The sequence below is a fragment of the Euphorbia lathyris genome, chromosome 8 (genome assembly GCF_963576675.1).
Source record: "Euphorbia lathyris chromosome 8, ddEupLath1.1, whole genome shotgun sequence".
Classification (NCBI taxonomy): domain Eukaryota; kingdom Viridiplantae; phylum Streptophyta; class Magnoliopsida; order Malpighiales; family Euphorbiaceae; genus Euphorbia; species Euphorbia lathyris.
This window is the reverse complement of record NC_088917.1, coordinates 83,490,611-83,515,521: the sequence shown is the minus strand read 5'-3', so window position 1 is coordinate 83,515,521 and position 24,911 is coordinate 83,490,611. Positions and strand designations below refer to the sequence as shown.

Genomic DNA, 24,911 nt, shown 5'->3' with positions numbered 1-24,911 from the left:
AGTGAATTTCGGGGACGAAATTCTTTAAGGGGGGGAAGAACTGTAACATCCGTAAAACCCTAACATATACATCTCCCCACATTCATATATGTTTTCATGATTGAATACATACATTTTAGATTCATCTCATTGGCATTGGAAGTTTCGTATGCATAATGCGATTAGTAGACGATTAGTGTGTCGTTAAGATGTAACGATTGGTTAATTGAGTTAGGACTTAAATCAATGAATGAATATGTCCTTAATTGATCAAATTAGACTTGTGGAGGGCTGAAAATGAGTTTTGTGAGCAAGCACCTCACTTAAGCACGAGGTGTCACCCAAGATTGAGACAAAATGCACCTTTTCATTTCAAATGGATGTACACAACTCATTCTTTATGCTTTCCAGCCACAATTTCGACCAAAGCTTCAGCAAAACCTTCATTGTTCATACCCTAAACCTCTCCAAAGAAAACTCTTCCAATTTCTTCCATTTTCAAGCCAAACAAGTTAAGTTAGGAAGCATACTAGGTGATAGACACAACTTGAAGGTTAGTATGTAGTTTTAGTTTGTTTTCTATGAGTTGGAGATTCTGAAATACCTAGGTATGATCATAGGATTTGTTGTGGATGAGTTGTGATTGAGTTTTTTGAGTTTTGGTGTTGTTTAAAGTGGTTATATGCTGTCCAAATGAAAGATATGTATCAAGTGCCTTAAACAGAAATCTAGGGTACTGCTTTCAGTCATTTTGGAGCATGTTTTGCATATTGATATTTTTCGAATTTGAAGATACATAAAGAATAAACTATGTTCCTATATGTGTTATGAAACCCTCTGTAAAATATGGGACTTTAATTCCATATATAGAGGAAGAAAGCCTAGATGGATCATGACTGCCTCGAAATTGAATGTCATGTGAGGCAGCCATGTTGATGTAGCATTTTGAGGACCTTAGAGTCATAATTTAGGAAAGTTTATTTATAAAATAGTGTTCCTAACTACTTGAAGTATATGTATGTAAAATTATTTGACAATCCATTGTGTTTAGTGTGAGCTAGGTTGAGTGAATTATGGTAGATGCAAATCTGGGTAGTCTGTTTCTTGGCTGAAAACAGGACATAATCATTTTGCATGCCATATATTGTGTAGAAGTGATATTAATGTGAATTTTGGATATGTTATAGCCACATATGTCTAGTTTCAGTAGGTTCAAGAAACAGGACATTTGGATTCATATAGAGAAAGTTATGGCAGAATGTGTGCAAGTAGGTCATGTGATGATCTAAGTTAAAAGGATTAGATTGCATGAACTTTGTGGAGTTAGTGTCTTGTAAATCATATAAAATTAATTAGTTTATATTTTCATTAAGTTTATGTTAAGGCTAATTGTATAAATGTTATGTGACATTAGGAGGACAAGGTGCAATTAAACGCACACCCGATCGTGTTAAATAGATCGAACCAAGTGCGACGGTAAGCATATTGCTTATATATGTGTATGAATGTATTGTGCCTTGTGACTTGTTGAGTGTGAGATGTGGTTGAATCTGATATGAATGATGTGAATAATGTTTGAGTGTTTGTGATGCGTCATGATTGATAAGAAAGTGATATAATTGAGTACGTTGCAGTGTTATGAGTAAATACGGCATGTTGAGCCTTGTGCACATACTGGAACTGAATAATGGTTGGATTATAAATGAATATGAGCTTGCTTAGATGGATATGTGAAATGGTCCAAGTTGAGAGTGCTATCTGAATATTGTGAGCCGGAAGCACATGTGTTGAGATATATGAGTACGTGAGTTGAGTGTAACTCCTCCGTAGCACAGATGATTGTATTCCGAATTTAGTGAGCCGGAATACAGATTGGGCCCAAGGACCATTTTATATATATTGTCTAAGTACAACAAGGCCTTTCTAAAATAAGTATTACTATAATAAGTGAAACAGTTGAATAAATTCTAACTTGGTACTGGTGATATATTTTGATTTGTGCTCTTTACATTACCTTTGTATATACATATATGCGTAATATGTTTATTGAGTAGGCATCTCACCCCTTGCCAACAGATTTTACAGGTTAGGTGGAGTTCTTCTTGCTTAAGGTCGCACCAGCAGTGTCAGTCCATTCTCATCTAGGCATTTTGGAGTCTTCTGATGTACTTTTGTTTTGTAAATCCTCTATGTAGGATAATGACTTAAACGTGTATTGTAAATGCTTTCTCTTATGTATAATATGTAAAGTTTATATGAGATTGAAGTTTATATGATTGAGAATTGAAAGCATGTCTATAACTGATATTGTGTGATATATCATGTGATCCAAGTGAAGGGGTTACAAAAAATCTCAGTTGAGATTTGAAAATCTCAACAAGTGCAGAATATTTCAGAACATCAAACAAAAGTCACTGTAGAGATTTTAATAATCTCTATACAAACAGAAACTTAAATTTTGTGTAACTTTTAATTCAATTGAGATTTTTATAAAATCGAAAGACACTTTCCTCATCAATTACAAATATTTAAGATACATAACATATCTTGATTATCTTTCAATGAATTTTTTTATTTCTAATCTAATTATTACTTCTAACTAAAGACTAATGTATAAACTAAACTAAAATGAAATGTAAGAATTTAAAATATGAAAAACTAAAAACTAAAAAATGTGATAATCATTAAGAATTCTGAAGGAGAATCAAAATCATGGACAGAATCAATTGCCTAGACCGGTTTTAAATAATGATACTGTCCATTTAACTTACTTAGGAATAATTTCAAGCAGGAATAAAAGAAAGTAGAACTGTACCCCCAACTTTGAAATTATTATTATTATTATATATATATATATTTTTTTGGTTGTTTATTTTTTTCTTTTATTTTTTTAGCATTTTTTATCGCTTTTTTTAGCGTTTTCTCAAAGTAAGGATCTAGTGATTTCGGTTGAATGTCTGAACTTCTGGTTTTGTGCACGAACAAAAACTACGCACATGATCCGAAACTTTCAAAACTATATTAAAAGTATACAATTCCTTCCTAGCGGATAAGATAATTTCATCCTACTTGCTCATCTGTTTGAGAAGAGTTGATCAGCTGTTTCTTAGAGAGATAAATGTAGGTGTTTAAGGAAGTGGTAAAAAGGGAAATTATTTTGGTTTAGTGTACGAATTAAATAATTTTCTTAACAAAGAGATATGATGTTTTGGTGAAGGGTTAAGTTTACAGAAAAGATTTAAAGGTGTTTTGGAAGAGATTATTCGAATTTCCCTTCTATGATGTATCTGCATGCTGAATTTCTTTTCTGTAGACTCCTTCTATGAATTTATAAATGATCAAATCTCTAGTTTATCTTCTTGAGAAAACTTGGATTTTTTTTTTCTGTTTATCTGCAAACATCTAATTTCAAACGCTAAATAACAACGAGGATTTAGTCCTAGCGACCATCCTCAAAATAAAAAAAAAACTATAAAAATAAATAATAAATATATTATAAACCTAGATTCGAAATAAAACACGAAAAATATAAATTTTTGTTAAAAATTTGGCGTTTCCCCGGCAACGGCGCCAAAAACTTGTTGAGCGATTTCCGCAAGTGCACGGTTTCGCTTGTAGTAATAAAAAGATATCGATCCCACAGGGAAAGCTTTTTCAACAAAAACTTATTTTAATTCAGTTTGATTCACGTTTTAGGTTTATAATATGGAAAATCGTTTAATTGGATTTGGTTTTGAGATTGAATTAATAAGAATCAGATTAGAATATGTAGAATGTTAGAAATCAATTATGTTTTGAATATGAATTACAAAACAAAAACGTTAGTGTTTAAAATAAGAGATTTATTGTGTTCGTTTACATTAAGCAATGAAATCAACTTTAAACTTTGTGTTATTATAAAAGTGTAATATCGTAAACTCCTTCAATTAAAAGGCTTTGAACCGCAGACAATCTTCGTACAGTCGGGATAGATTGCTACCTTAATCAAATTAACACTTATTTGCATAAGAATTAATTTGCCTAAGTGTTCAACAAAGTTTCCTTGTAATGATTTTGAATTTAACTACGTTTTAATGAAAACATCAGAACCCACTTTCGATCGTTTACAGAAGTGCTACATAAAAATTTATTGAATTGCATGAACTTTATTAGATGAATTATGAATTTGATATAAGTTTACAGAGAATAAAAAGCATGGAAGCTTTCAAACGACATGAGAGTCCAGGGTCATCAATCCTTTCCTCAAACCTCGTTAGAGTTTGTCAGGCTCGTGGGTCGAATCCGCTACTTAATCTTCTCGGTGAATCTTCGGAATAGAGACGGGTACTTCTACTACCAAAATGTAAACTAATATGAACAGATCTTAAACTAAATCTAATTGCTACTGTGTTTGTAATTAACTAAGAACAATCTTGTGTACGGCAAGTTTGCTTCACATAAATGAACTCTAATCTCTGACTCTTTTCTGAGTCTGCACTATAATCTTAATAATCCCACTCTCATATATTCAACTCTGAATCAACTCTTTATTTATAGATGTTGAAGAGTCGTGATTGAAGGGTTGTATCCGTTGTGAAGAGTCATGTCCGTTGTGAAGAGACGTTTCTATCCACCCGAACGGATGCGTTTCTTTGAATTTAAACATGTGAAATGAGTGCTGACAGGAAATCAGAAGTTACCGAGATTCCAGAATCACGACCGAGATTCGGGAAGCAGTTTTAAGTGTTCAGAACGGAAAGGAGAAGTGACAGGATTTGGCGTGTCGCGACCGAGAATAGGGAATCTCGGTCGCGACCTGGAATCTCAACCGAGATTCGGAATATTTTTCCCGTTTCTAACTTCGTTCCCATCTCATTGTATTGGTGCGTTCGTTTTTCTTCGTCTTTTACTCTTTTCGTAGGGTTTTTCCTTCGTTTTTGACCTCTTTTCGTTCCTATTTGGATTTTACCAAATATTTAGGTACCTTGCATGAAAGAAACATATTCGGACGTAAAAAGACTCTAAATAGATATAATCAACACGATTTCATAGCAAAACTGATGTAAATATTAATGATATTTTAGGTATATTTTGGACTTAACAATTACGGTAAAAGTCATTAAAAATGTCATTATACCTTTACCAAACGGACCTGAATTGTTTAACATTAACCTTTGGATCGATATATTAATAAGAATTGTCTCTCTAAGCATTGAAATAGTTCGGTGTTATCTTATGAACTTTCGTTTTTGTATTACTTTTTTTTTCCGTAAGATTATGACCTTTATTTTGTCATGTTGAGGCATTTGGTTTTGGTAAAAGCAGGCAGAGGTAGAGTTAACTGTATTTTCCTAATCCTAGTTACTTCTCTCATTTCCCATCTGAAGTCTTAATTAGGATCTTTAGTAGCCAAGTTAGCTCAAACATAAAGTAAAGAAAGAGAGAAAATAATCCTTAAAAATATATAAATGTATAGGATGATTTGATTTGATTGTACCAATGAGTACATCCTGCACTTTTTCAGTTTTCTCTTTTTATTATTATTTTTTCATGATTTTATCGCCTTTTTCACAAATCATTAAATGGGTTAATCGGTCAACCCAATTAAACTTGCGATCAGACCTATTTATTATATAGGTTTATTATGGATCCATCGTAATTCGTTTAATTACCAGTTAAACAGATTGTTAAATACATCATTAACCATTTTGACACCTCTGATTTAAATATGGTTATTAGAGGAGGGAGAACATACACAGAATATATTACAGGGCTAATTTATCGAAATCCGAATTAAAATAGTGGTTATCGATTATCATTTTCCGTATTTGTTTGCACATACTATATCTGAACCCCTAAAGATGAGAAATTATAATATATGTTGGGTACATTGATAAAAAATTTATAATATACACCCCGCACACAGATTACATTCTATATGTGATGGTGTATACAAGAACTTCTCATATAATATGATATTGTCACTGATAAGTACCGAAATGAAGTTATAATATTGCCCATTAATGATATTCTTTATATAAAAGAAATATTGCTTATAAGAGTTGTATAATTTCTTAATTGTAAACTATTGACATAAGACTCTGAAATCTTAAATTGTCAATCATTGCCTTCTAAAATGAAATCCAGGGTCTAAGATCAATTTATTTAGAATAAAAGTAAATTAAGTAACATTAGCACAATAAATTAACTTTTGTTGATTATTTAAAAAACACTTTTGTTGATATATTTTAATATATGAATGCTTACATACTTATTAAGCATTTTGAACATCATTGAAAAGTTTAACTTTGATCTTGTTGAGAGCACTTAGAATATCTTTGCTACTAATCCTCTCCTCGGGTACATCTGCACAACACTTCAAGGCTAAGTTCATAATTGAAGATGTGCAATCTATCTTAGCCAAATAGTGTCGTTTGTCCACTAAAAGCAAATTGGGATCTACAATTTGAGAAACTCCAGAAGACAATGACTCTTTAACCCATTGCTTCATACTCATATCTTCATTAAACATCTCATCTGTAGGCCTATTTCTTGTGAAAGTTTCTATCAACCAAATACCAAAACTATAAATATCACCTTTTATAGAAACAAGTCCTTCTGATCCATACTCTGTATAAGAATTTGATATAGTCAGTTTCGTACAAACAATTATTACTTTAAATATAATATATATGCAGAAATCAAACATCACCTGGTGCCATGTATCCAACCGTTGCAAGAGTTATAGTTTGTATGAAAGAATGATCTTCTCCGACCAACTTTGCTATTCCAAAATCAGTTACATGAGCAACCATGCCCTCATCTAGAAGGATATTACTGGGCTTCAAATCACAATGAATAATAGGATTCATAGAACCATGATGAATATATTCAACTGCTAATGCAACATCAATCATTATGTTCAATCTCTGAAAAATGTCTAAAAAGTAGTTATGAGAATATAACTACTTTTCCAAACTCCAATTAGGCATGAACTCCATGACCAAAGCCTTAAATTCAGAGGTACAACAACTCGTGATTATTTTCACAAGGTTTCTATGTCGAATCCCACGTAGTACTTCACACTCCACAGCAAAACTCTTGAATGCTCCTTCTGACTCCAAATTGAAAACCTTAACTGCAACTAACAAGCCATTTGAAAGAGTTCCTCTATATACTGAACCAAAACTCCCTCTGCCAAGCAAGTTCACCTCATGAAATTTATTTGTTGCCTGTTGAAGCTCGTGAATAGAAATTCTTTGCCATACTCCTAAATGTGGAAAATTCACTTGGTCAGTCAACGATCTTGTTTTCCTTTTCGAATACCAAATTAGGATAACAATAACAATTCCAAGTGCCAAAACCGTTATTCCAATTACAACCGGTGCTATCTTGATTTTCTTTGAATAGTTCTGATTGCTAGTTCTGCATGGATTGACTTGGTATTTAGGTGGCCCACAAAGTGCTTTATTTCCTAGAAATGATTGTGCTATTAAGTTCATAAATGGGCCTCCATTCGGAATTTCTCCTTGTAATTCATTGAAAGACACATTAAAATACTTGAGATATTTTAATTTCTCTAGGGTCTTGGGCATTTTTCCTGAGAGATTATTGAATGATAAATCCATGAATTCCAAGCTTATAGCATCACCAAATGATTCAGGAATGGAACCCTCCAATCTATTATTAGATAAAGAGAGATGCTTTAGAGATTGGAAGCCTCCAAAGATGGATGGAATACTACCTGATAATTGATTTTCAGAAAAATCAAGTAATATAATAGCTCTCAAATTGCCAATATCTATTGGAAGATCATCGCTTAATGAATTTGTTGATAAGTCGAGATCAAGGACATCTTTAAGCCTCCACAAGGTTGATGGAATAATAGAATTAAGTTTGTTGGATTCCAAATAGAGCTTTCCAAGCGAAGTGAGATTACCGAAACAAGAAGGAATATTTCCATAAAGTTCATTTTCTCCAAAATTTATCTCATTCAATCTCTGTAAATAACATAATTCAGAAGGTATGGGCCCTTGGATTCCATTTGAGTCAAGATCTAATACTTGAAGCTTCCTCATTTTTCTAATTGTCTTAGGAATGAATCCTTTTAAATTGTTACTTCCTAGATCCAATGAAATCAAGCTAGTTAAGTTGCCAATTTCCTTGGGAATGGTTCCTCTTAATCCAGAAGCATACACAAGGAAATATTGAAGGGAAGAAGATAGGTTTCCTATGGAAATTGGTAGAGTAGCATTCAATGGATTACCACCCAATTCTAAATATGTTAAATTTTTACAATTGGCCAATGAGGAAAATAAAGTCAATAAAGATTGACTAGTGAGTCGATTGTTGCATAGGTTGAGATATTGAAGGTTTCTTAAATTCCCGAGAGCAAAGGGAATAAAGCCAGAGAACATGTTTGAACCCAAGTCCATATCAATGAGTTTTGATGCATTAGAGAGAGATATGGGAAAATGACCATGAAACTTATTTTCTTCAATATAAATTTCCTCGACATTGGGAAGATGAAGATCAGAACTTGGAGGAAAATTGCCTGAGAAATGATTATAAACCAATGCCAACACTCTTAATGTTGAAATATTAAAAATGCTGGAAGGAAGCATTCCATCAAGGTTGTTAATTCCAAGCGACATATGCTCTAGGTAAGCAAGGTTACCCATTTCAAAGGGAATGCTACCTGTAATGACAATTCATTTGAGAAATTAGAAATTAAAATTGTGTTTATAAAAAAATTCAATTAAAATTTAAGGAAGATATTGGAACCAAATTCAACTATGATTGTATTAGTGTTATTCTGTTTTTTTTTAATCTTTAAACATTATCAACTTAACACTCATAAAGACATGTATAGCTTTTTCATTGTTTTGATCAAATGTTTAGTTGTGTTGCTTACCATAATCATGCATGCGCATGGATGAGTTCATTATCAATTTATACTCACAGATTAGATAATGCAAGAGCTAGAGCTAACAATAATACACAAGTTGATTATTCGTTTAAAAATATACTTGAGGGTTTTCATAAAAGTCTGAGATTTTTTGTTTAGGTAAAAACGTTGTAATTGATATTATTAGTTGTAAATTTTAGTTTTCATTTCCAAATGAATTCTGAATATGTTTGTTTGAATTTACTTTGGTTAGCTGCATATCAAAAGACATGACATATCATGGATAAATTACACCCATGGTAACTGAACGTTGCCAGTTACAGTATGGTTATTGAACATTAAAATGTAATATAAAAGTCATTCAACTTTACACTTTGTTACACCTATGGCCACTCAAAGGCTCAAAAAGACTGTTGGCGGCCTAAACATAAAAATTCCAAGAATTAATTATATTCTAAAAAACTTTAGTTCTTGAAAATTTTAATTTTGAGGTCATTTAGGTGTTGTTTGGTTGGGAGAGAGTGTGAATTTTTAGAGAGAGAAATTTCCAAAACTTGTGATTTTGGAAAATACAAAATGTGGTTTCATGGTAAATATTATTCTGAACAACTTTAATTCTTGAATAATTTCATTTTGAGGTCGTTAAAGGTCATTTTGAGGAGTTAGTTTAAATTTAGTGGACACAGGTGTAACAAAGTGTAAAGTTCAGTGACTTTTATGTTACATTTTAAAGTTCAATAGTTATACCATGAAAATTGATAAAGTTCAGTGGCTATGGGTGTAATTTACCTGACATACCATTTCACTCTTCCAAACTTCCAAATCATGATTCTCAAGGTTAGGAATTTGATTGGTTCAATCCTAATTTATTAGGGTTTTATGGCTATTGTTTCACAAACAATGCTATATTTTCGAGTGATTTTAGATTGGCCTAATAAAGCCCTAGCCTCGGTGTACTTGTTTAAAGTAGTCAACAACCTCTTTATATTTTTAAATGTCATATTTACCCTTCGAATTTGTTTAAAGTGACTTAAAAATTGCTAAAATCCATGTGGTAGATTAAGCAGAGATTTTGGAAAAGTTGAAATGTGTACACTTTGAGTATGTTCATAGGACCAATATATCAGTTTTAGGGGAAGCAAAACCGAACAAAAAATTAAAAATCCAAACAATCGAACCGATGAAACCGAACCAAACTATAATTAGGTTCGGTTCTTGTTTCTTAGTCAGTTCGATTTGTTTCGATTTAAACCAAATAAAATCGAACCAAATTTTTATTTTTAGGTTTGTAACTTTTATCCATCATATATATATCAATTGAAACAAATGTATATATATATGAATATATACCTGTTAACTTGTTTTCTCCGAAATCAAGAAACCTTAGCCTTGTAAGATTTCCAATAGATGAAGGAATATTACCACTAATGTAATTTCTCCGTATGGTTAATATCTCCAAATTTATAAGATTGTCAAAAGACTTTGGAATTTCTCCTATAATAATCAAACAAAGGAAAAATTTGTAAATGATTAGTTTAATTCATTTGTTATATATATAACTGCAAATAGGTGCTATATATATGGAGTTACAGTTTATGCATGCATTTAAAATATCTATTCAATTTTTCTTTTCATAGTTATAGAACCTATGATATCTGCCACATGTCAATCAAATCTTTCACATCCGAATTGATTGTTCGATCAAATGTTGTACTAAAAGAAGTATCTGCCTATTGCTACAACACATTTAGCTGAGCGTATTGCACCTAGAACAAAAGGAGTGTATATTTTTACAGAAATAAAAGAACTGATACAATAAATTTGGCTCAGTTCTACAATAAATTATTAAAGGAATTAGATCTTCTAACATATATGGCGGACCGTCCACACAAAAATTAATGTATAAATAAATAAAATGATTTTTTAACTTGTTAATGTGTTGTGAGTTATATAACATATGTCAATTTTTGTATAAAAAATTATCCATTTGAGTAGGAGATCCTGATTCCTCTAATAATTTCTACAATTTCATTAAATTTAAAATTACTCATTGTTAATTCTTAAGTCTATAAAAATCTAATTTTATTGATTTCTACAAAAACATTTTATTGCTAGAGGAACTTTTGTTGGAGATAAATCTTTATCCGCTTACTTTGCCTATTGAAACTTCTTGTCAACTGAAAAAAAAAAAAAATTTGTCGAGACCAAATATAACAGATATACGGATGGAATATGCTTCTTTGGTTAGCTTCTATTTCCCCTTAATGTGCTATATTTTCTTTTCTAGATTTCGAATGAAAATTCAAAATCTTTTTAATCCAATTACTCTTTTTTCAATACGCTGATGTATAAAAATTACCTTGAAGGAGATTCATATTGTATGTCAACTTGCCTAAGTTTTTCACATTAAGCCCCCAATATTTTTAAAAGTTCATATTAAGTTCTTTGGTTGTCAAATTAGTTAATATAAACATCAGTTAACATAAGTTCACTTAGGGGTGAGCATGGTCCGGTTCGATCCAAAAATCGAATCAAACCGAATTGGACCAAACCAAATTACCTGTATTTTTTAGGACCAAATCAAACCAAATTATAATTCGGTTTGATCTTGATTGAACCGAATTATTTCGGTCCGGTCCGGTTTGGTTCATGTTTGGACCAAACAAAGCAATAGAGACCTATAACTACTTGTACCTTCACTAACTAAATAATTATATAAAAAAATAATCATATAATTAGTTTTTCTTTTGTATATATAATTAGTTGAGAGAGAAAAAAACATGTTTAATTGTTTTTTCTTTTCTATATATAATTAGTTAATTAATTTAAGACCTTAAAATTAAGAGTAGTACATATTGTATTTCGGTTTGGTTTTGTTCGGTTTTGGACCGGACCAAACCAAATAGAACCGAAAATCAAACTAGCTTAAAAATTAGGACCGAACCAAACCAAAATATAATTCGGTCCGGTTTGGTTCGGTTTTTTCGGTCTTTAGGTTTTCAGTTCGGTTCTGTTCATTTTATTTGTATCTGAAATTATATTTTGTTACAAATTGAAATAAGATTTTTATAGTTTCTTTACAACAACATCACACATATAAAAAATATATATTTTTTTTAACTATTATAATGATAATTCGAACGCATATGAAGTGAATAACGCTCTGTTAACCGAGTTTTATGTAAAAGATGACTTTTTATTTATCAGGGACTTAACGTGACCAAAAATAAAAAATCGAGAAGTTATTAATACATCAAAGTTAGAATGATCAAGGACCTCGGGATGCTTTTATTGGATAGTATTATCTCCAATGAAATTTCAAGGTCAAATGAATGCTATATATACTTTCGAAATTTTACTTGTGTTTAATAAGATTTATGAAAAAAAATCATTTTTCAATAGAAAGCACAACATTTAATCAAAACAATGATTTATTCCCTAAGTAGAATTAATTCAGAAAAATACATATGGCTGAAAATAAATTTTAGTTGTCAATTAGTCCATAATACTTGTAAGAAGAATTAGTTCATAAAAATACATTTATTACCATATTTTTTTTACTCTATGATAAATGACTTTTTTTATTTTGAACTAATTTAATATAAATATCAAGTTAAAAATCAAATTAATATGAAAATTTTATTTTAGACCAAATTAATCATATACTTTATCTAACGGAAACTTCATCTAAATCCCAATAAAATAGTATTTTATTCATATTTTTTGTCAAACATTATACTTTTATTCTATAATATATATCCAAAACAAGTGGTTAAAGCGACTTTTAAATAATTATAAAAGCTTCAGTTACATAAAAATTTAATTAAATCTCATATAAGTTTCACATGAAATCCAGTAGGTTCACATGAACTTCAAATAGAAAACGGTATGATGACAAAAGTTAATGAGATTCACTAGATGATTACTCATTTTATGAATTTCTGAAATTTTAATTTTTTACTTAATTTTTTTTATCGACAAAAATTCGAACACAAATAAATTGATCGATGTTTTAAGGAAAATTAGAAGCTTTCATTTCACCCTTTAATAAAGATATGCCTAATACATGATTGGAAATTTGATTGGTTCAATCCCAATGCTATATTTTCCAATATTTTCCAATGATTTTAAATCGGGTAATTAATTTATTAGTTCCTATATTTTGACAAAACATGATGTTTAGTCCCTGTATTTTTAAAAACACATTGTAAGGTCTCTAACCTTTTTCTCAATAAACTGTTTAGTCCTTCCGTCTGTTTGTTAGATTATTTTACCGTTTATGACTTCGGAAATGACTAAATTATCTTTTACTATTTACCTTCAAACTTCAGAAGAGGAAATCCAATTTAGAAGAAGAAGCTATTTGTATGGAGAACAAAAAAAAGAACAGACTCAATGCTTACGAATTTGAACGATTAAGAAGAAAATCAAGAAGAAGATCACTCAAAGTTGATTTCAAATGCATTAGAGTTTAAAGGAAAGGAAAATAAAGGAAAAGAATAACGCAAATCCAAATAAACTAATAGAATCTTCATGAGAGTCTAACGACAGAGACTAAACAGTTCACCGAGAAAAACGTTAGGGACTAAACAGTTCACCAAGAAAAACATTAGGGACTTTACCGTGTGTTTTTTAAAATACAGGACTAAACAGTGTGTTTTGTCAAAATATAGGAACTAATAAATTAATTACCCTTTTAAATATGCCTAATATATTCCTAGCCCCTTGTATAGTCAACTACCTCTCTATATTTTTAAATGTCCTATTTGCCCTCTGAACTTATTTAAATTGCCTTATTAACCTCCATATGTCGGATTAAGTAAAGATTTTGAGAACTTAAAATATGTATACTTTAAGCAAGTTCACAGGCCAATAGGTGACTTTTAGCAGTGAGTAAAACCCAAAAAAAAAAACAAAAAAAAAAAAAAACTAAAAAACCAAAAAAACTAAATCGACCAATCTGAACCCAACTATAACTCGGTTCAGTTCTTATTTCTCAATCAGTGCAGTTCGGTTTAAAACCGAGCCAATTTTTTATTTTTAGGTTTTCAGCTTTTATCTATCATGCTTTTAGTATCAATTGAAACCGGTGAATATTCAAGAAACTTAGGGAAGCATATTGTATAGCTTTTCAGCTTCTGTTTCCCTGCTTTTAAAATATCAATTAAAACATACAAATATTTAATTACATATATACAACTTTTAGTATTTTCATTGATAAATTAGATATGAATATTTATTAGTTCTCATGGGTGGGTTGAAATATTAATTGTTATATATGTAACATAAAGATAAACTTAATAGAATTAGAAGTGGATGAAACTTTAAATTTTTTTGAAACAAATTACTAAAGAAAGGTGAGTGTTCTGTTCAAACATGAAACGAATCGAACCAAATTACATTTCAGTTCAATTTGGTTTAGAAAAATCCACGTTATTCGGTTCAGTTTTTGGATTGAACCAGACCATGTTCACCTCTAATTACTTTAAGAACGTTTAGGGAGCTGATAAATATTTTTTCATAAAGTCAATGTGTCTCTTTAAATAAGTTCAAGGTTAAATAGAACTTTTTTAAAATACATTGGATAATTAACTTTTTTGGACAAGTATAATGAATTAAAAATGTATTACGCCTATTGAGTATGTAAATGCAAGAAGGTATTTAATATTTAATATTTTGACATAAAATAGTAACGTTTTTTTTAGATGGAAAGGTGAGTGTTCGGTTCAAACATGAACAAAACCGAATTACATTTCGGTTCAATTCAGTTTATTAAAATCCATGTTATTCGGTTCGATTCTTTTTATTTAAGTTTGATTTTTACCAAACCGGATCATGCTCACCTCTAATCATATTAAGAAAGTCCAGGGGGGCTAATAAATATATTTTAGAGAGTCAATATGCCACTTTAAGCAAGTTCAGGAGGTAAATAGAACTTTTTCAACATATGGACAGTTAACTTTCTTAGAGAGCTAAAGATATAATTAACCTTTTAAGTATGTAAATGCAAGTAGGTATAAAAATTTAATACTTCGATATAAAATAGCAACCTAATAACCAAATAATAAAGATTAGATTTTAATTAATTTTAAAACATCTACGAGTACAAATATATACCTGTGAACTTATTTTCCCCGAAGTACAGCGCCCTTAGCCTGGTTAGGTTTCCAATAGATGAAGGAATTTGACCTCTAATGGGATTTCTTGCCACGCCTAATGTCTCCAAATTTATAAGATTACCAATGGACTTAAGAATTTCTCCTATAATAATCAAACAAAGGATAAATTTGTAACTTATTAGTTTAATTCATTTGTTTTAAATATATATGAGATTCTAAGTATAATATGTAACTACAACTAGGTGCTATATATGGAGTTATAGTTTAGGCATGAATTTAAAATATCTATTCAATTTTTGTGTTCATAGTCATAGAAATTATGCTATCCGGCAGCATGTCAATCGATCTTTCACATGTCAATTGATTGTTCGACCAAATTTTGAATTAAAAACAATGTCTGCATATTACTAGAACACATTTATATGAGTCTATTGCACCTAGAATATAGGGAGTATATATTTTTTTTTAAAGATATAAAAGAATTGATACAATAAATTTACCCCAATTCTATGATACATTATAATAGGAATCAGGTCTTCTAACGTATATAAAGTACCATCCACACAAAAATTGATAAACAAATTAAAAAAATGATTTTTTAACTTGTTAATTTGTTGTGATGTATACAACACATGTTAATTTGCGTATAAAAAATCCTTCATTGGAGTTAGAGAACCTGATTCCTCTAATAATTTTTTAAATTCTATTAAATATAAAATTACTCATTCTTAATTGTTAAGGCTATAGAAATTTAATTTTATTTATTTCTACAAAAACATTTTATAACTATAGGAATTTTTGCTGAAGATAAAATATCCTTATCCACTTACTTTGCCTTTTAAAATATAGCAGTATATTGATTGAATATGCTTATTTGTTTAGCTTCTATAATGTGCTATATTTTCTTTTATAGATTTCAAATGAAAATTCAAAATCTTTTTAGGCCAATTACTCTATTTTCAATATACTAATGTATAAAATCCTTGAAGGAGATTCATATTGTATGTCAACTTGCCTAAGTTTTTCATATTAAGCCCTCATTTTTTTAAATCACATTAAGTTCCTTGTTCGTTAAATTAGTTAATTATAAACATGAGTTAACATAGCTTCACTCATTTTATTTATGTCTGAAATTATATTTTTTTACAAATTGAAATTAGATTTTTATAGTTTCTCTACAACCACATCAACCATAAAAAAAATTATTTTTTAACTATTATAGATGAAAATTCGAACGCATATGAATTGAATAACGTTCTATTAATTGAGTTTTTATGTAAAAGATGACTTTATTTTTATTTTTATTTTTTTATTTTTTGATGTAAGACTTTTTTTTTAGTTATCATGGGCTTAAGATGATTAAAAATAAAAGATCACGAAGTTAATACATCAAAATCACAATGTTGAGGGACCTCGGATGCTTTTTTCCATAGTAATTATATCCAATGAAATTTCAAGATCAAATGAATGTTAGAAATACCTTCGAAATTTTATTTATATCTAATAAGATTTATAAAAAAAGATTTTTATGTAGAAAGCACAATATTTAGTCAAAAAAAAATGTCTAGTCTCTAAGCATGGATTCAAGATAAATTTGCCTGAGAATAAATTTGCTTGATATTACTTCAGAAAAATATATTTATTACTATATAATTAGTATTGTTTTACATGTCAATTTTGTATGTTAACACTTGTCATTTTGAACTAATTTTATATAAATATCAAGTTGAAAATCAAATTAATATCACAAGTTTATTTTATACCAAATTAATCATATACTTTATCTAATGTGAATTTCATCTCTCAATCTCAATAAATAGGTTTTTATTCATATTTTGTCAAACACACAGATTTTTTCTTAAAATATCATAAAACTGAACTTTTATACCTATAATATATACCAAAAACAAGTGGTTCATGTCCAACATTCAAATAATAATAATAAAAAAACTATAAAGGTTTCTTTCATACAATTTAATTTAATTTCATGTACCTTTCACTAAATTTCACATGAATTTCAAATCCAATAATTACAGCTGCTTAGTGGATATAATTTAGGGCGGTAACGTCTTTTTTCGGGGCTGGAAGTGTGGAATTGGAGCTGGGTATAGTAATTCACTATAATTTATCACCATGGAAGTTGTAAGATGACAAAAGTTAATGCGACTTCGTTTCTTGACGGTTCTATAGCATTTTCAGTAACACTTATACTTTGGCATCGTTTTTATAAAGTTTCTAGAAAAAAATAAATGAATAAAAATGAGATTCACTCATTTAATAGAGGATCATTCGTTTTATTCGTGTCTGAAATTATACATTTTTTTTACAAATTGGAAAAAGATTTTTTTATAGTTTCTCTAGAACACGTCACACATATAAATGAAAATTGAATAATGCTTTGTTAATCGAGTTTTTTTTGTAAATATTTGATTTTTTTTTGTTATTAGGGCTTAACATGACAAAAATAAAAGATCGAAAATTTAATATATCAAAATTAGAATGATTAGGGACCTGATGGTGCTTTTTTACATAGTAATTATCTCTGATGAAATTTCAAGAGGAAAGGAATAGTATACGTACCTTTGAATTTGTTAAAGTCAAGATTTAATTCTTGAAGCATGGTGAGATTCCCAAAATCGCTATGTAAATCTCCTTCTAAATAGTTGTAAGACAATCTTAAAATTTGTAACCTCTTGCATGCGAACAAAGTAGAAGGAAGTTGACCACTAAATGTGTTGGAACTCAAATATAATTCTTCCAGAACATGAAGTTTGGCAAACATAATTGGCGCAAGACCACCTGTCAAATTATTTGTTCAAAATTCAAAAATTGAAGTGAAGAAACATATGATTCCCATTATTAAAACATTTATCTATTTATTTTAAATTTATTTTAAGGGAAATTCTTAAAAAATAAAACTATCATTTCAATCCTAATTCTGTATTTTCTAATGCTATGTTTTTCAGTGATTTTAAATAGGTGTACTAATATATTTTAAAAAATTCAATTGGCTCTCTATACTTTTAAAATGTCCTATTTATTCTCTCAACTTGTTTAAAGTGGTTTATTAATCTGGTAGGAAAGATTTTAGAAAAATTGAAAAGTGTACACATTTTAAGCAAATTCACAGAGCCAATAAATCACTTTTAGGGTGAGCAAAACTGAAGCAAAAAATGAATCGACCAAACCGAACCAAACTATAATTCAATTCGATTCGGTTATTATTTCTCAATCAGTTCAATTTTCGGTTTGGTTCAATAACCAAATCGATTTTTTATTTTTATGTTTTCAACTTTTATCTATCATAGCTTCGGTATCAATTGAAAGAGATGAGCATATATATATATATGGGTGAGATTCAGTGCGATAAGGGGTTAGGATATGACAAGGAGCTTATTGTGTGACATAACAAAACTATGTAGTTTTGATGATAATTGAAAAAGGCAAGGTGGGAAATTTGTAAATAAAAGGAAAAAGAGGATAGAGAAAATTGTTTTATTTCTTTTCTTTAAAATACATTTTCCCGACATTTCTAACCTCGTTTTTCGAAATTTTTTATACTATTAGACTCGTCTAAATTAGACGGTCATTTTAAGATCCCTGAAGCTCAAGTAAAAAAAATTCCGGTGAACGGAATCCGGGTGGGCGTTTTCTGGCGAAAAAAAAGTGTCCAATAAATTCTCAAAAAATTCCAGAAAATGTAAAACCTTGTTCTGAGAAACTTTAATTCTTGGGACGAAACAAGATTTCTTACGGTTTAGTCCCAATAATACTTGTTCCTTAATTTTATCCATTTTACATTCTTTAACAATCTGTTGGGTCAAAACCGTAAGGAATCTCATTTTGAGCCAAGAATTAAAGTTTCTTAAAATAATGTTTTACATGTTTTGAATTTTTTTGATAATTTTCTGTTCACGTTTTTTGTCCTACTTACATTGTTCCGACAGTGTACAAAATTGTTCCAAATCAGTGTACCATTTGTTCCAACATAATACTTATATTGTTCCAACAGAATAAATCAGCGTACAAATTTTTCCAACAAAATAGTTCTATTATTCCAACATAATACTTATGTTGTTCCAACATAATAAATCAGTTTACCAATTGTTCCAAATCAATTTTATTATCTATGTCTTCAATTTCATTTTTGTTTCTTACTATTTAATATAGTATCTTCAAATTTATATTAGTTATATTATTTAGAAAATAATTTTAATTCTTATATTCTTCCAACAAAATAACTATATTGTTCCAACAGAATAGTTATATTATCCCAATAGAATATTTATATTGTTCCAACAGAATTGTTATATTGTTCAAACAAAATATTGCAACACATAATGCTGAAAGGTAAAACCAAAAAGTATCCAGAAAATTATCAAAAAAATTTATAATATGTAAAACATCATTTTAAGAAACTTTAATTCTTTGCTCAAAATGAGATTTCTTACGGTTTTGACCCAATAAATTGTTGAAACATGTAAAATAGATAAAATTAAGGAAATTGTTTTATTGGGACTAAACCATAAGAAATCATGCTTCGACCCAAGAATTAAAGTTTCTCAAAATAATATTTTACATTTTCTGGAATGTTTTGAGAATTTTCTGGGTACTTTCTGTTTTCTCGCCGAAAAACGCCCACCTGATCGCCGGATTCCGTTGATTTGGGACTAAACCGTAAGGAATCTCACTTTGAGTCAAGAATTAAAGTTTCTTAGAATGATGTTTTACATTTTGTGGAATTTTTTGAAAATTTTTCTGGACATTTTTTTTCTCACAGAAAAACAAATTGCCGGATTCTATTCACCGGAATTTTTTTTACCTGAGCTTCTGGGATCTTAAAATCACCGTCTAATTAAGACGAGTCCAACGGTATAAATTTTTTTGAAAAACGAGGTTAGAAAAGTCGCAAAAATGCATTTTAAAGAAAAGAAATAAAATAATTTTCTCTTTTCTTTTATTTACAAATTTGACACATTCCCCTAGTTAATTACAAAATTGGTCATTGTCACCCAATAAAGCTTGTCACACCATAAGAAATGTGTCACACCTGATCTCTCTTTTATTTATATATATATATATATGGTGCCTTCTATGGTTACTTTGTTTTTGACAAAGTATCATTACTTGGTATGTTTTCACCATTGGATGATGGAGTATAAAATTAATCCAATGGTGAAAACACACAAACTAAGGGTTACTTTATCAAAAACAAAGTAACCATAGCCTTTACTATATATATATATATATATATATATATATATATATATATATAGCGGAAGGCATGGAAGGATAAAAGTTAAAAAAAACCTAAAAACTCTATTTCAATAAAAACTGAAACATATAAACATACAAGGAAGTTAGGGAAGTTGGATTAATTTTATGCTCCATCATCCAATGGTGAAAACACGCCAAGTAATGGTACTTTGTCAAAAACAAAGTAACCATAGAATACACCTTATCACAAATATATAATTACTATAGGTTTTCAACTTTTCCTTCTATGCCCTCGAAATGTCAATTGAAACATATGAATATTTATTGCATATATACAACTTTTAGTATTTTGGTTGGATAAATTACATATAATATTTATTAGTTACTATGGAATGAAATATTAATTGTTACATTTCAATTCAATGTAATTTATAAACATCCATGTTATTCAGTTCAATTCTTTTCATTTTAGTTCTGTTTATGCACCGAACCGGATCATACTCACATATGATCACTTTAAGAAAGTTCAGAGGCTAATAAGTACATTTCAGAGAGTCACATGTGTTTATTTAAGCAAGTTTAAGAGATAAATAGAATTTTTCAAAACATAGGTGGACAATTAAGTTTTTTAGACAGGTACATGGGGCTAAATATGTATTAAGCCTTTTAAATATGTAAACGCAAGTAGGTGTCGAGACTTAATACTTTGATATAAAATACTAACCTCATAATCAAGTACTACTAACAGAAATTTCTTACATATTCATAAAATAGTAAAGGTTGGATTTAAATTAATTCTAATTTAGCATCTACGAGTACAAATACATACCTGTCAAGTTGTTTTCTCTTAAGTCAAGAATCCTTAGCCCGGTAAGATTTCCAATAAATGAAGGAATTTGACCACCAATGGAATTTCTTAACACAGCTAATGTCTCTAAATTTACAAGATTGCCAATGGATTTTGGAATTTCTCCTATAACAATGAAAAGATAAATTTGTAAATGATTAGTTTAATTCATTTATATATATATATATATATATATATATATATATATATATTTATTTATTTATGAAATTGCAAGTAGAATATGCAACTACAAATACCTGTTATCTGTATGCAGCAACAATGCCAATTAAATCTTTCATAGGTGAATTAACTGTTCGACTTAATTTGGCTAAGTTCTACGATAAATTTGACTCATTTCTACGATAAATTATTAAATAAATCAGATCTTTTAACATATATAATGGACCGTCCATATAAAAATTGTTATACAAATAAATAAAATGATTTTTTAACTTGTTAATATATTGTGATGTATACAACACATGTCAATTTTTGCTAGAAAATCCTCTATTTGAGTTGTATAACCAAATTCCTCTAATAATTTAGGCTTAATAGGCACCCAACCCCCTAAACTTGTAACTTTTTTTCATCTGGCCCCCTCAACTTAGGGGACAACCTCTCAACCCCCTCAACTCTCCAAAAACATCACATACAACCCCTTATACCTCTATGTTCAGTCAAAATATTGACCCGTGTAAAAAACGCGATTGACTGTGACCACACCAATGCCACGTGTCACTTTTTTATTAAATTTTTCCAAGTGATTTCACCTCGACGACCACTACCGCCAACCTCAGCACCTCGATAAGGCTGCGACGACAAACAGCGACAACACCTCGCATACAATAATCACTTGGAAAAATTTAATAAAAAAAATGACACGTGGCATTGGTGTGGTCAACAGTCAAACGCGTTTTCTATACGGGTCAATATTTTGACCAAACATATGGGTGTAAGGGGCTATATGTGATGTTTTTGAAAAGTTGAGGGGGTTGAGTCCCCTATGTTGAGGGGGCGATGTGAAAAAAAGTTAAAAGTTTAAGGGGTTGGATGTCTATTAAGCCAATAATTTATGCAATTCCATTAAACTTAAAATTATTCATTAAGCATCTCCAATGGTCGATACTCACAACTACTCAATATACATGCCACATAATCCATTTATTAAACTTCATTTTATTAAACTACCTAGCTCCAATGTTAAACTCTATAACCACCCAATCATAATGGATCCACCAATTAATTAAACCTATTATATTATTTTACAATATATATATATATATATATATATATATATATATATATATATAATTAAAAGCTTAATAAACATTGAGTGGTTGATAAGTGCTTAATATATTAAACTCACTCCAATAGAAGAGAATTTAATAAAAGAGTATAATGAGCGGTTCATTATACTCCATTAATTCTTAAGAGTATAGAAATTTAATTTTATTGATTTCCACAAAAACATTTTATAGTTATAAGAACTTTTGTTGGAGATAAAATATCCCAATCCACTTACTTTGCTATTGAAATTTTTTATCAACAACTACAAAAAATAATTATAAAGATCAAATATAACAAATATATAGATGGAATATGTTTCTTTGGTTAGCTTCTATTTTTCCTTAATGTGCTATATTTTCTTTTCTAGATTTCGAATACAAATTCAAAAACTTTTTAAGTCGATACGTCTATTTTCAATATAATGATGTATAAAAAACCTTGAAGGAGATTCATATGTATGTCAAAAAAAAAAAAATTCAGATTAAGTACCTTAATTTTCAAACTAGTTAATTGTAAACATCAGCTAACATAGCTTCACTCATTTTATTTATATTTGAAATTATATTTTTTTTTTTACAAATTGAAATAAGATATTTTTTAGTTTCTCTACAACCACATCACACATATATAAAAAATATTTTTAAAGTATTATATACGTAAATTCAACCGCATATGAATTGAATTACGCTCTGTTGGTCGAGTTTTATATAAAAGATGACTTTTTTAGTTATCATGTGCTTAACATTACTAAAAATAAAAGATCCAGAACTTAATACATCAAAATTAGAATGCTGAGAGACCTCGTGATGCATTTTTCCATAGTAATGGACTCCAATGAAATTTCAATAAATTTTATTTACGTCTAATAAGATTTATAAAAAAATAATTTTTTGATGTAGAAAGCACAATATTTAATCAAACAAATATTTAGTGTTTAAGCATGACTTGAGGATCAAATTTCTAGAAAAAAAAAAGATAAATGAATAAAAATGAGATTAACTCATTTACCAGAGCGTCACTCATTTTATTTGTTTCTGAAATTATTATTTTTTTTTTACAAATTGAACTAAATTTTTTAAGTAATTTCTCTATAACCATATCATACATATAAATGAAAATTAAATAACACTTTGTTTGTTAAGTTTTATGAAAAAGTTAGACTCTTTTGGTTATCAGGGGCTTAACATTACCAAAATTAAAAGATCAGAAACTTAATACAGTACATCAAAATTAGAATGGTCAAACACATCATGCTTGTTTTTTCTATAGTAATAATCTTCGATGAAATTTCAAGAGGAAATGAATGTGTTTTTTCTATATAATTCTTGAAGTATGGTGAGATTACCAACGTAAATCTCCTTGGAAATTGTTAAAAGACAAGGTTAAAATTTTAATTTTTTGTACAAGAAGGAATTTGGACCAATGAATAAGTTGACGCTCAAAGACACGAATTCTAAAGCAGAAATATAAGTAAACGTATTTGATGGAAGGTTGCATGTTAGATTATTTATGGAAAAATCCAACCATCAAAGTGAAGACTATAATTATGAGTAATATAAACAATTATTCGTAATAGATCTATTGACCTTCAATATTATTGATTCCCAAGTAAAGATGATGGAGCTTTGATAAGTTGCATATTTGTATGGGAATGCCACCTGTAACGATACATGAAAATTAATATATGAAAATATTTCCATCATTAAAACATTATTTATGTCAAGGGAGATTTAAAAAAAAAATACTGTCATTTCACTCTAGTGGGTGAAGAAAAAAATTATCTTCCGTTAATGAAGCTTGAAATTGAACAATTTACTAGACCTTAAGTTTAAAATTGTACTGTCGTACGTTAAGACTAAATCTCCAAAGTTAAGCTTCATATTGAAATGCTTTTACATGGAAAAATGTACAAATAAGGGAAAAAAGAAATTAACCTCCAAAGTTATTATCGTCAAGATCAAGTAACTGAAGTTGGGAGAAAGATCCAATCCATGAGGGGATAGTTCCATTGAAAAGATTATATGTCAAGGCAAACAACTTCAATCGGCGTAAATTGGAAAGTTCAACAGGCAAAGAGCCATAGAATGAGTTATTGAATAAAGAGAAGGTGACTAAGAATGAAAGGTTTCCAATTTGTGGAGGAATGATCCCTGTTAATCCCATGTTTTCAAATAGTATCTCCGTAACTCTGTGATGACGAGTTCCACAAGTAATACCTACCCAATTGCAAACTAATGTATCTTTAGACCAGTTTGATGCTAACAGATTTTGAGGATCATTAGTGATACAAACTTTCAAGGCAAGTAAAACATCCTCATCAGTATTGATATTACTTGTGGCTTTCCTTTCATCTATGCATTTCAGTAAACACATGAAACACAAAATAATTATGACCGAGAAAGAATTTATCTTCCCCATGGAGGTGTTGTGGAATTGCTATAAAATAAAAGGATTTGAAACTGCATGTATATAGTTCCAATTTGAAGTAGTAAGTAAAAATAATAAATAAATAAAAACTCCTTAATGTCCTATTATTGCCTTTACCTCACTTCTTAGCAAACTTGACCACTGAATT

At 29.4% G+C, this 24,911-nt stretch overlaps 1 pseudogene; it reads right to left on the bottom strand.

The window, feature by feature from the left end:
* Window positions 1-6,232: 6,232 nt before the first annotated feature.
* On the bottom strand, window positions 6,233-24,709 carry LOC136204042 (LRR receptor-like serine/threonine-protein kinase EFR; annotated as a pseudogene).
* Between the last annotated feature and the right edge of the window lie 202 nt (window positions 24,710-24,911).